This window comes from Fukomys damarensis, unplaced genomic scaffold (genome assembly GCF_012274545.1).
Source record: "Fukomys damarensis isolate Sample0158 unplaced genomic scaffold, DMR_v1.0_HiC HiC_scaffold_23, whole genome shotgun sequence".
NCBI lineage: Eukaryota > Metazoa > Chordata > Mammalia > Rodentia > Bathyergidae > Fukomys > Fukomys damarensis.
In genome coordinates, this window is record NW_022900935.1 from 33,129,510 (window position 1) to 33,140,958 (window position 11,449).

General features: G+C 46.6%; 1 long non-coding RNA gene across 1 annotated transcript in view; it reads right to left on the reverse strand.

The window, feature by feature from the left end:
* Positions 1-8,762: 8,762 nt before the first annotated feature.
* LOC104852606 overlaps positions 8,763-11,449 on the reverse strand; it is a 6,859-nt gene continuing 4,172 nt past the window's right edge. The window contains exons 2-3 of the long non-coding RNA XR_777540.2: positions 9,006-9,123; positions 8,763-8,800 (exon numbers count right to left, since the gene is read on the reverse strand). This is a non-coding gene — a long non-coding RNA (uncharacterized LOC104852606). The remainder of the gene's footprint in view (positions 8,801-9,005; positions 9,124-11,449) is intronic.

Below are 11,449 nucleotides of genomic sequence, written 5' to 3' on the forward strand. Positions count from 1 at the left end.
AAAACTGACTCCAGCCAGTACTGACTTTGGAAATGATAGTGAAATTTCGGCTCCACTGAGTCTTTTGGGCTTGGTGATTCAATACACGTAAGATAAACAAAACTAAGATTAAGAAACCTGGAGGCACTAGGGTCCGTCTACAGAAGATGATGTATACTCATTTAAGTTTTGAATAAAGAAGAAGTTGACTTTATAGAAAAAGGAAAGAAAAAAAAAATCTAGGAAAACAGCATAAACTAAAGTTTGGAGGTTTGGCCTGGCCGAGTGTATTCTGGGAGCCTGGTTTGCCCTGTGCAGACAAACAGGGATCCAGCAAGAGGAGGGAGCAGACATTGCTTCTGCTGGGAAGGGAGTGGATAGTATGCAGAGAATCATCCAGCAAGGGACAGGATGTATCAGGGATTTCACTTCCGCATCTCTCAGGTTTTCCACGTCCTTTCTTGGCACCATCCTGAAGCAAGTATGACGTTTTTTTCTTCATAGGGTCAGAGCAGGGATGAACCAAGTAGAACTTCCCTTTGATTAAAGCAAGAAAAGCTCGCTCTATCCCCTGGGTTAATACGGACCCTGTGCTGTTCACATTGTAGGGGGTGAAGAGGATATGTGGTGCAATGCGAAGGTGAAGGTGCGAGAAGTAGGGTTTATTATGTGCTGCTAAGAGCCGAGCCCTGGGCTGGAGGCATTGGTCATAGTGTGTGTGTGTCAGTTACCACCTCACTGAGCAGACGAAATACTCAAGACCCACACATTGAAGGAAGAGAGGTTTCATTTCATTTATGGTTTTTGGAGGATTCAGTTCATAGTTGGCTGGTTTCAAAGCAGAAATGACAGGGCAAGAGGGTCTGGACAGAGGGAGAGCTGCTCCCATCGTGGTGGCCGGGAAGCAGAAAGTGAGAGGAGGAGCCGGGGGGAGAATATGTCCTTCCACACAGGGACCTTCCTCCTCCTCCTCTTCCTTCTTGTTTTTCATTAAGTTTATTGATAATTTTTAAGTATGCGGTACAGTTACATTCATTGTTGGGATCTTGCACCTTTACACGATGTATCTTGGTTCTTATTTTTTCCCCATACCCCTTCCCTCCTTCACCCCCTCCACCTTTCTCTATTTACAAAGACTTTGTTTCCATTTATTTATTTTCACACATTTTTTCTTTTTCCTTCTTTCCTTTCCTCTACCCTTCCTGAAGAGGAACAGCGACACTCAACAACAAGGCCACACACCGAGAGGTCAGACAGAAGACTTTGCTCAGGAGAGCAGATCAGAGAGAGAAAGCAAAGAAGGGATGGTCCTTTCATTGGTTCAGGGCTGGGCTACTGAATATGTGTGAGCAAGTGGGCTACTTTCAACCTATCGCAAGCCGTGTTGCCTTTTAAGGACTTAGCCTTGCAGAAGCTAAGTTTCATTTCTCTAAACTGTCGTGGCATTGGGAAAAGGAAACTTGAAATTTGAGATAGTGGCACGGAGGCATGAAGAACCTGGAAACGCGGCCTGTAATGGCGGAGTCAAGTCCCTAACACTTCCCACTTCCCCTACTCCTTTAGCCTTTTCTTCCTATTTCACATTATCATTTATACAATTTGAATCTCATTTACACTTTTAGTTTTCACACCAAATAAATTATTTGGTATTTACACTATTCATTTCACCTAAGAGTATCCCCTCAATGTGCATCCATTTAGCTATAAATGTCTCTAGTTTCTAATTCTTTATGGTTGAGTAATGCTCCATTTTATTGAAAAACCACATCTTCTTTATCCAGTCTCCAGTCGATGGGCAATTGGGTTGTTTCCAAGTTTTAGCTATTACAAACTGTGCAGCTATAAACATGGGTGTGAATATATTGCTGTGGTATGATTCTTTTAATTCTTTTGGGAGATACCCAGGAGAGGGTTAGTTGGGTCAAATGGGACCTCTAATCCTAGCTTTTTGAGGTATCTTCATATTTATTTCCATAGTGGTTGCACCAGTCTGCACTCCCATCAACAATGGACAAGGGTCCCTTTTTCTCCACAACCCCACCAGCATTTGTTATTGGTTGATTTCTTGATAGCAGCCATCCTTTGTGGGGTGAGGTGGAATCTCAGCCTTGTTTTCATCTGGATCTCTCAAATGACCAGTGATATTGAACATATATTTATTTGCTGCTTTTACTTCTTTGTCTGAGAAATGTCCACTTATTCCACAAGCCCAGTTTTGAATCAGGTCTTTATATTTGTGAGGTCTGATTTTTTTGAGTTCTTTATATATTCTAGATAGTAGACCTTTGTCTGAGGAATAGCTGGTAAAATTTTTTCCCGACATTGTAGGTTGTCTTTTAGCTCTGTTGGTGGTTTCTCTTGCACTGCATAAGGCTTTTAATAAGATGAGATCCCACTTGTTGATTCTTTGTGTTAATTCCCATGTTACTGAGTATTTGTTAATAAAGTCTTTTCCTACCCAATGTCTTCAAGAGTTCTACCTAACTTATCTTCCAGCAAGTTTCTGTTTTAATATTTAGATCTTTAATCCACTTGGATTTTAGTTTAGTGCATGGTGAAAGATAGGGGTCTAGTTTTAATCTTTGGCAGGTTGAAAGCCAGTTTTTCCAACACAATTTATTGGAGAGGCTATCTTTCATCCAGTGAGGATGGTTGGCCTTTGACAAAGATGAGGTAGCTGAGTAGGTCGAGTTGTTTCTGCATCTTCTAATCTATTCCACTGATCCTTGGGTCTGTTTCTTTGCCAGTACCATGCTGTTTTTATCACAGTGGCTTTCTAGTATAGTTTCAAGTTGGAAATTGTGATACCTCCTGACATGTCTATGCTGCCTAGAATAGCTTATTCTAGATCTTTTCTGGTTTCAAATGAATTTTTGGATTGTTTTCTCTAGTTCTATGAGATATATGGTTGGGATTTCAATTGGAATTGGTTTGAATCTGTAGAGCAGTTTTGGAAGTATGGCCATTTTCTTCCTACCCAAGAGCAAGGGATGGCTTTCCATTTTCTTATATCCTCTTTGATCTTTTTTTTTTTCAGAGTGCTGTAGTTCTCAACAAAGAGGTCTTTCTTCCTTCATTAGATTAATTCCTAGATATTTCAGTTTTTTGGATGCTATTGTGAAAGGAATTGTTTCCCTAATTTCTCTCTCAGTAAGTCTGTTATTTGTGTACAAGAAGGCTACTGATTTTTGAGTGTTGACCTTATATCTAGTTACTCTATTGAATCTGTCAATTAAGTCTAGAAATCTTTCGACGGAGTTTTTTGGGTCTTCTCTGTAGAGTATCACATCATATGCAAATAATGACATTTAACTTCTTCCTTTCCTATATTTATTCCTTTTATGTCTTTCTCTTTTCTAATTGCTGTGGTTAATGTTTCCAGAACTATATTGAACAGGAGTGGTGATAGTGGATATCCTTGTCTTGTTTCTGATTTTAACATGAAGGTTTCCTGTTTTTTACCCTTGAGTATGATGTTGGCTGTTGGTTTTTCATAGATAGCCTTTATCAAGTTGCGCTAAAGACCATGTATTCCAATTTTCTGCAGAATTTTTATCATGAATGGGTGTTGAATTTTGAGTGACCCGCTTCTTCTGACCAGATCCCACCTTCCAATAGCACATCAGTTCCCGATCTCATCAGTGGACAAATACACCCACATGACCCAATCACCTTCCCAAGACTTGACGCTTTTGGGGGTACACCCAGATCTAAACCATAACAGTGTGTCATTTGGTTCTTGGAACCCCAGTTGTTTGTTCCCATCTTTGTAAGTACAAGTTTAGAAATGTTAAGAGGCTTCAGCCTAATGAAAGAAGTGGCGGCAAATGGATTTGAACAAGGTTTTGTCTTCCCAGCTTTCTGACTTTCAGGGTCTCTGCGGACGTTCTCATTTGGTAAACAGTGTGTTGTGCAGATCCAGTTGAGTCACTTACCCTTTCTGAGCCTCGGTTTCTGGATCTACACACTTGCCTCGGTATAGGTTGAATTCATTCACCCCTCTTCTTTCTTTTAGATATGTTGCAAATTTTCCTGACCCATGACAATCTTTTAAAAATGAAAATAGTATGTTTTTCTTGAATCATCTTCTTTAAAGTTTAAACATTCATGCTTTTTTATTTTATGAAAAAATAAAACAAAATTTCATAATCAAATAATGAGAGTAGCAACAGTTATTATATTGCACATCATTATCTTCAAAGTAGTTACTCAGAGTACAAGCCATAAACCAGAAAGAGTCATAAAAAAAGAAACAAACAGATAATAACACAAATCCTCCTTTTTGATGAACTAAGATAAACTAGATAAATGAAACCAGTTAGCATATCTATTAAAGTATTTTTAAAACAATGGAATTTGTAATTTAGGGAAGTATTTGAATGTCTTTCTCTTCCCTATTTATCTCTCTTTTAGTTTGTTCTTTATTTCTCATATAAGAGAAGGCATGTGATATTTGAGCTTGTGTGTCTGACTTATTTCACTTACCATCATGCTCTCAAATTGCATCCATTTATGTATGAATGCCTCAAGTTTACCTTTCTTTCTTTCTTTCTTTCTTTCTTTCTTTCTTTTTTTTTTTTTTTTGGTACCGGGGATTGAACTCGGGTCCTTGTGCTTGCAAGGCAGGCCACCGAACTGCTGAGCTAAATCCCCGGCCGAAGTTTACCTTTCTTCATGCCAGTGTAGTACTCCAGTGATCTAAGTTGCCCAGGCTGGCCTCTGACTTGCAATCCTGTTGCTCCAGTCTTCTGAGTGCTGGGATCACAGATGTGCACCACTGTACCTAGCTTTGCTTTTTAAATTGATTCTCTTCACTCCTGATTTTTGCAGTTAATCATGTGGTTGCCCAAATGTCAGTGTGATCTTCAGCAGTATTTAAAGAAGTATAGTGCTTAAATTTAAGGAGGCCAATTTTTCCCCTCTGATCAGAGCACCTGGGGAATCAAAAAATCACCTCTAAGCTCAAAGAATGGGAGGGAGGCAGATGAACAGTGAAAACTAGAGAAGGCCTCTCCCGGGAATGCATCTTGGTGGTGGAAGAACAAGAGGTCGTATGGTTATGTTCACCTGAGGAATACCAACAGACGAATGGCAGGCTTGTTCAAAGTTCTTTACCCTTGGCCTCCATTTACCCAGTTAGAAAAGTAAAGCATTGCTTTTGTCACCAGATGTGCTTTCCAAGTGTACTTCCTCTCTGCCATGCCCGTCCTTTCCAGCAAGAGCCCCTGGAATTTCTGCAACAAGGCCCAGAATGGCACCTGGCCCGGGCCAGCAGGACTCTGCCTGCGTGAAGGTTGTCCCTGGGTTGGCTTGCTGCCAGTGATAGCTAATCGGGGTATTTGGGGTGAACTCTCTGAACTCCCGAAGGATTGAAGGATCACAGCCTTGCCATGTTGGCCCTAAGCACTGATTGGATAACAATCTTGTTTTTCTGTCTCCACCAAGAGAATAAGTGATCCCAAAGCTCTGAACAATTGTGTGCTTTGATAACTTCCTGGACCTGGTGTTACTGAAGACCTAACCCTCTTCCTGTCCCTTGAAGGCAAACCACTCTGAATGCCCACTGGCAAAAGAAGCACTGTGCAAACAGCACAGGGAGAAAGAATTCTGCACTTCAGCCCTGCCCAGGCAGAGGTCTTTATTTTGAGGCTGTGCTCTCCCCTCTTGCATACAAGAACATGATTATTATCAGATCAGATGTTTCCCCAGTGCAGCCATTCCCCAGTTGCTGTGGATGATTTATTGAGTGACATCTGGTTCCCCGCCTCCTCCTTCCTCTGAAGAATGCAGTTGTGACAATAAACAATTGCAGCTTGTTTTCTCCAGTCCATGGGATTTAGTGTTATTTGCATTTGGAGGGACACAAACACTTTCTAACCCCCCTGCATTTGTAGCCCAAGTGTCTTCATTGCTTATCTCAGCATGAGCCATGTGTCATAGGCTGGCTTGGGATGGGGCCCAGGGGCTTGAGCAGCTCCTGCCTCTGTCACCTGTATGAGGCACAGTTCAGCTGGAGACAGCATCACTTATGCACCCTCCTGGCTCAGCCCCCAGTGACCTCACTGCTGGGGAATCGGCACTCAGGCCCTTGCCAAGGAGCAGGGCAGGACAGCAATCAATGTTCCAGGCACTGTTGGAACTGCCAGCAAAAATAGAAAGGGAAATGAGGGACGTGGACATTTTCTGAGCACCTCACTCAGAAGCTCACAGTGTCCTTGTGAAGACACAATATCCTGATTCTGTTCAGAAGGAGGAAACCGAGGCCAGAGGAAAGCACGCAGCAGGCAGGTACACATTGTGGGTGCGTCCTGAGCTATGCCTGTCACTGTCATTTCCCAGGGCTGCATCTAGAACCCAGAGGTGTGACGGGTACCAGGCTGAGATCAGGTCCCCCGAAGACTCTGAAGGTCCCCGCTTATTTGCACAGAGCAGTTATGTCCCCTGAGAATCTCTGGGATGGAGGGTGAGTAGATGATGGGCAAGGGGAACTGATGGGCAGTCCTGGTGCACTGGCTCAGTATGAGAACATGGGACTCTTCCTAACAAATGCAGACTTGCTCTTTCCTCTCTACACCAACAGGAGGCAGCAGAGAGCAATGGAGACCTGCTCTTGTGTGGCAGAAATGTCCACATTGGTTGATTGATTGACTGGTCCTTAATTCCCTTATCCAATTAGGGTTGACAATCCTACCCCAAAAAGATTCCTCACAAGGGTGTTGAGAGAACACTGAAATTTTGGATTTAAATCACTTTGTACACCCAATATGGGCCCGTCCAAGTTTTAAAACCTTCCCACATCTGTTGTCCTTCCTGTAAATTTGCTTTAAGCCCTTTCTAGAAGTAAGTGGGCTAGGAATATTCACTTATAAATAAAAGGCATGTCTGTTATAAAACTTTGCTTGACAGCTGTTCTGAGAAGACACTTTTTTCTCTCTTGGATTCCTAAAAAATCTTCTTGGAGGACCCTAATGGAGTGGTGAGTGGTACTCTTCACTGGAGAATAACTAATGATTCTACATCTGTGCAAAGACACTTTGGACACAGAACACTCTTATCCTCAGGGGGCTTCCGTCCACGCCAGGGTTTAAGCCTTGACTCCTTGAGTTTAAACACACATGCATGGAAGTGACATTACATTATTTAATTTTAATTATGGAAAGGACTGAGAGCACATAGACTTCACCCAGATTGAGAGTCAAAGATAGTGATAACTGAGCTGAAATCTGAGACATGGAAGGTGGTTGGAGGATGAAGAAGAAGGGGGAAAACCATTCTAGGCTTTGGGAGCAGCAAGTGTAAAGGCCCTGTGACAGGAGGTCGCAAGGAAGGCCAGTGTTCCTGCTCAGAACACAAGGTGAGATATTCACGATGCTTTTATGTATGCAAGAAAAAACATTCACTGAAATGTGGGATATATAAAAAATATAGTTTTTTTTTTAGTACTCATAGTAGATCGACGTCATCAGTGTTAGGCTCATAAAAATGTATTTAGCACAATTTTCCGTGCTCATGTGATGACACTACTCAGCATAAAGTAATGAGTTAGTGGAAACAAATTCATTTTCAGGAACAATGATTTAAGGACTCTACTGCCCGACTGAGTTTTCCTCTCAGACCTTCTGTCTGTCCCTGATGTGAGGCCGGCAGAGTGCTCTGTTGCCTCTGGACCTGGCCCAGGGTATTCTCTGGCTGTGTTTCCCGATGATCTGTCCTGCCTGTTCATTAACCTCCTGCCACCATGCTGCCCTCTGACCCTTCTCCTTCTCACTTGCTGCCTTTCTCTGGCCCCTGGGTCAGATCTCAGCTGGCCTCAGAGTCCACGAGGGGCTTGGCGTTTTCCTTAGAGCCTGTGTGATGCTCCTAGCACATTCCTCGTCCCCCTCTTGTTAGAAGGAGTGATGCTGTGTCTCGCACCAGGGCCATTTCTGTGGGGCCCGCCTCTCAGGAGACTGGGAGAGCTTCCAGGACACAGATGCACCGATTTGGATCTTGCCTTTCCCTCTGATCTTTTTGGATCCCACTGTGTTTGTTGTGTGGCCCATCTAGGACTTACTCGATCCCATTTGAATCAATAGAGGAAGAGGAGGAAGACCCCCTCCAGGGATCTGGGTTTGATGAGAAATTTCTGGAGGGGGTCGTTTCTCCACTTACAAGTGAGATCGCTTCTTTTGATGTGTAGTTAAGAGTATTGGTCACAACCTAGATGTCTGGAAGAGGGGATTGTGCACACAAGTTCGGCTGAGCATCTGGGTGTGTCTGGAGAGATCAGCCTGGGACAGGGCCAGGAGTGAGGGAAGGGGGAAGTCACTGAACAGCCCTAGGGTTTCTGCCATGTGCCACGGGGAAAGGAAGTTGAGGCCTCTCTCAGATGAACAGCGGTTTCACGCCTAGGCCCGACCCAGCTGCTGGAGCACCCTCAGCTCTGGATTTCAACCCTGGGGGGCACCGGAAGAGCAGTGATGGGAAAAACGTTTGTTTTACAAGGAGGCAGGAGCATCTGTGTGGCCCAGGGAAGGGGTGGTTGCTGAGTCACAGATGGCAAAGCAGGGCTGTCCCAGGGTATCTGGGTCGGGGTGCAAGGCAGGTGGGCACAGAGGCGGCCACCTGGGCAGGGCGAAATAGAGAAGTGGCCCAGAAGGGTGACAGGGCTGTGATGACAGGACAACAGTTGAGACTGAGCAGTGACAGAGAAACAAGCAAGAGAAATGGTCATCAAGGTACCAGTGAAGACGAGTGACTCCGGGAGAGCAGATGGGTGGTTTTTATTTTCCTCTTTTTGGTTCCTCTGTATTTTCCAATTTTTCAGGAAGAAACGTGTTGCCTTTATAACAAGAAAAAAAGAATGAGTTATTTTTAAAAAAAATCAAATCACAGCACACATGTTGCCTGGGGACATGCTTAGGAGAAGAGCCATTTTAAACGGAGTGGTCGCCAAAGTACAAAGTGTTCCAGCGGATCTGCGAGAGGTCCCTCCTCTCCCTACATGCATGCAGGGGTCAGGCCTGTGCCCGTGCCCGTGTGGGTACCTGTGAGCCTGTACAGGTAGCTGTGCCCCCTGCAGCCTCCTTGCATCTTCGGCCAGTTCCCCGGCTTGGCTTCTTCAGCAGCTGCCTCTGTTCTTTCTCCACTGGGGTGGAGCTTTGCCTGACAAGGGCACGGGGGTCCGGGGACCAGGCAAGGCTGGTGTCAGGGATGTGGCCACAGCCCCATCTTCCGATGCCAAGGCATCGGTGCCTAAAGCTCTGAAAGTCACCATTGTACTACTCCCCTCATCTCATCACCCACCGCCCCTTCTTCTTCCTGTTGCTTCCTCCATTTCCGGTCCGAGATCAAGTCCTGCCTCAAATCCCAGCAAGCCTGGAGAGGGTCCTAAGTGCCTACCAAGCCCTTGCAGCCCAGTCTACCCTGGGGTGTCTTCTGTACTCTGACCTCGGAGTGAGGCCCTGGGTGGAGGACCCCACCCTCTGGGAGTGGTGCTCCCACTGGTCTCGTGGACCCTCGTTCTCACTGCTGTACTTGAACAACTAGGTTGGACCCACTCCTCAAGACATCTGCAGGAGCCTCACTCATCCCTGGCAAGGCAGGCTGTGGCTGAGAGGACGACCCTCACCTTCGTCCAGAGAGCCTACTATTTGTCTCTTGCTCTTCTCACTGCCCCCAGCTCATCTGGTACCACTTTTCCCTGGTGTTCCCTACACTACTTAAGTGACACCCTGGGTCTGATCTCCCTGTGGCTGTGGTGTCTCTAGACCAGGTCTACTCCTACTGAAACCCCTAGGGGGACCCCCTGGGCTTCCAAGGGAGGGAGATACCCAGTGTGCTCTGTAACACAGTCCCCGACCCGGGGCCCTTCTGATTCCTCACTTGGGGCCCTCTGCACTCCCATGCCCTGTCTCTGGATGCCACACACTTGGCCTTCAAGCAGCTGGGTCCCAGGCCATCTCTCCTGTCTGGACACCTTTGACCTTCCCAGGACCATACAGCACAGTCCCGGGGCTCTGGAGGGGCTTTCCTGTCCTGTGTCCCTAACACTGGTCGGGCCTGGGTCTGCCCCAGGCATTCTCACATTAATCCTGTGCTCACTACCATCCTACCAGGCACACAGTTACGGTGGAGATAAAGAAAGTGAGCAATCACTTGCTCACGATGGCAGTCGCTTGCCCTGGTAAGGGGTCAGGGTTGGTGCGGCTTGGACTTGAGCACCGGGGTCCTGACAGTGCCTGTCTCCCCATGAGAAGTCCCAGGGCAGAGAGCAGCGACAAGAGGCGGTGTGGCTGGGGGGTTGGCCTGGAGCCTGGCCCAGAGCTGGGGCCTGGTGCCTGCTCAGTCCCATCAGGTACACACCAACGAATAGCGCACGTGGACACTCACTCTGGTCCTCACAGCAGTGACACAGGTCCCGGTGGGAACAGAGCTACTCCAGGTCCCAGGGCATGCTGCTGTGGGACTCAGGGAAATCTGTTCGGGACCAGGTGTGGGCTCCGCTTCTCAGAGGGTCACTGCAGTGGGTAATGCCTTCCTCTGCACCAGACATGCTCATAACTCGTCACAGTCTGTACCAGGGTACTCAGGGTGCGCTGATCAGCAGAGCCCCTGGGGCCCTGTATGTAAACAGCACCCACCAGGTATCCAGACTCTGAGTACATCCTTTATAATGAATCATGTTTGGATCTTCAAAGTGCAAACCAGATAAACTCTCCCTTTCAAGAACCTTCAGTGTCTCCTCAGTGCCTCCCGAATGAAGCTCTACATTCTCAGCTGAGCTTTCCTACACTGCGTGCTCCCTGTCTTTTCACTGTACCCGTAAATGTCCTTGGTATCATCACAGTCAGTGTGCAGGGACTGCTTGCTATGGGGAGGAGTAGAGTCAGGTGTGAGGGACACTGAGGTCCTGCCTCAGTGTTACCCGCTGATCTGTGTGATGTTGGGTCCATTGCTCTACAACACAAGCCGTTTGCAGGACAGCGAGCTCTCAGCCACAGGGGCTGGAGTTTGGGAACTGGGTCTGCAGAGGCCCCATGCCAGGGAGGTTGGGGAAGAGTGAGGGGTGCCTGGCCCTGCAGTGGGGTCGCTAGGGTCTTGGGTCAGTTTACTCCTCCACCCTCCTTCAGCCCAGCACATTCGGTGTTCTGTTCCAAGAGGGTGGTATTCTCCTCAGACTACTTCAAGGGCTGCCTCAGTGCGACCCAGAAGTAGGTTTGTGTAGTCCACATTTTATTTCTGAGGCCTGCCTGCACTTTGGTGGTTCCTTGGGGACACTCTCTCTCTTGGTCCCCGAGTCTGGGACCAGAGCACCGTGCTGTGAGGGAGGCCCAGGCCCCAGCTCTGTTGTGGACCTCAGTGAATATGACCTTCATGAGACAGATGTTTTCTACTGGTGGAAGAAAGAAATAACGACTGTGCCAGGACCCCCACTTCCAGGCCAGACGGCAGCGGCCAGCACCAGCTCCACCATGCCCTTCTGAGAGCA